Raw genomic sequence first — 2,310 nt, 5'->3', positions numbered from 1 at the left:
AAAAGAGACAAGGGGGTGAGACTCAATGAGGTGGGAGATAAATCTAATCATATTCCGCGCCACCCTCCGACCGAACACACAGACGAGGTTGAAGGTTGACGAAAGTCAAGACAAGGCCAGCTCGAACCGGCGGCACAGACGGCAGAACCGAAACCAACCCAGCCCATGAGACGTCTCAGGAGACGAGGCTCGAGCAGACGAAGAGCGAGACGAGGCTCACTCGAGGCGGCGGCAGAGACAGCAGCCCGCCACGCCACGCCGCCCACGAGGCGGCACACGAGCCGAGGCTCGAGTAGACGAAGAGCGAGACGAGGCTCACTCGAGGCGGCGGCAGAGACAGCCGCCCGCCACGCCACGCTCCCCACAAGCGGCATACGAGGCGAGGCTCGAGTAGACGAAGAGCCAGACGAGGCTCACTCGAGGCGGCGGCAGAGACAGCCGCCCGCCACGCCACGCCGCCCACGAGGCGGCACACGAGACGAGGCTCGAGTAGACGAAGAGCGAGACGAGGCTCACTCGAGGCGGCGGCAGAGACAGCCGCCCGCCACGCCGCCCACGAGGCGGCACACGAGACGAGGCTCGAGTAGACGAAGAGCGAGACGAGGCTCACTCGAGGCGGCGGCAAAGACAGCCGCCCGCCACGCCGTCCAAGAGGCGGCACACGAGACGAGGCTCGAGTAGACGACGAGCGAGACGAGGCTCACTCGAGGCGGCGGCAGCGACAGCCGCCCGCCACGCCACGCCGCCCACGAGGCGGCACACGAGACGAGGCTCGAGTGGACGAAGAGCGAGACGAGGCTCACTCAAGGCGGCAGCAGAGACAGCCGCCCGCCGCGCCGTCCAAGAGGCGGCACACGAGACGCGCCACGCCACGCCGCCCAAGAGGCGGCACACGAGACGAGGCTCGAGTAGACGAAGAGCGAGACGAGGCTCACTCGAGGCGGCGGCAGAGACAGCCGCCCGCCACGCCACGCCGCCCACGAGGCGGCACACGAGACGAGGCTCGAGTAGACGAAGAGCCAGACGAGGCTCACTCGAGGCGGCGGCAGAGACAGCCGCCCGCCACGCCACGCCGCCCACGAGGCGGCACACGAGGCGAGGCTCGAGTAGACGAAGAGCCAGACGAGGCTCACTCGAGGCGGCAGCAGAGACAGCCGCCCACCACGCCACGCCGCCCAAGAGGCGGCACACGAGGCGAGGCTCGAGGAGACGAAGAGCGAGACGAGGCTCACTCAAGGCGGCGGCAGAGACAGCCGCCCGCCCGCCACGCCGCCCACGAGGCGGCACACGAGACGAGGCTCGAGTAGACGAAGAGCTAGACGAGGCTCACTCGAGGCGGCGGCAGAGACAGCAGCCCGCCACGCCGCCCACGAGGCGGCACACGAGACGAGGCTCGAGTAGACGACGAGCGAGACGAGGCTCACTCGAGGCGGCGGCAGAGACAGCCGCCCGCCACGCCACGCCGCCCACGAGGCGGCACACGAGACGAGGCTCGAGCAGACGAAGAGCGAGACGAGGCTCACTCGAGGCGGCGGCAGAGACAGCAGCCCGCCACGCCACGCCGCCCACGAGGCGGCACACGAGACGAGGCTCGAGTAGACGAAGAGCGAGACGAGGCTCACACGAGGCGGCGGCAGAGACAGCCGCCCGCCACGCCACGCTCCCCACAAGCGGCATACGAGGCGAGGCTCGAGTAGACGAAGAGCCAGACGAGGCTCACTCGAGGCGGCGGCAGAGACAGCCGCCCGCCACGCCACGCCGCCCACGAGGCGGCACACGAGACGAGGCTCGAGCAGACGAAGAGCGAGACGAGGCTCACTCGAGGCGGCGGCAGAGACAGCAGCCCGCCACGCCCGGGAGCACCCGCCGCAGCACACGAGACGAGGCTCGAGTAGACGAAGAGCGAGACGAGGCTCACACGAGGCTGCGGCAGAGACAGCCGCCCGCCACGCCACGCTCCCCACAAGCGGCATACGAGGCGAGGCTCGAGTAGACGAAGAGCCAGACGAAGCTCACTCGAGGCGGCGGCAGAGACAGCCGCCCGCAACGCCACGCCGCCCACGAAGCGCACACGAGACGAGGCTCGAGTAGACGAAGAGCGAGACGAGGCTCACTCGAGGCGGCGGCAGAGACAGCCGCCCGCCACGCCGCCCACGAGGCGGCACACGAGACGAGGCTCGAGTAGACGAAGAGCGAGACGAGGGGCTCACTCGAGGCGGCGGCAGAGACAGCCGCCCGCCACGCCACGCCGCCCACGAGGCGGCACACGAGGCGAGGCTCGAGTAGACGAAGAGCGAGACGAGGCTCACT

This window comes from Emiliania huxleyi (assembly GCF_000372725.1).
Source record: "Emiliania huxleyi CCMP1516 unplaced genomic scaffold EMIHUscaffold_23, whole genome shotgun sequence".
NCBI lineage: Eukaryota > Haptophyta > Isochrysidales > Noelaerhabdaceae > Emiliania > Emiliania huxleyi.
Note: the sequence above shows the minus strand (reverse complement) of the source record.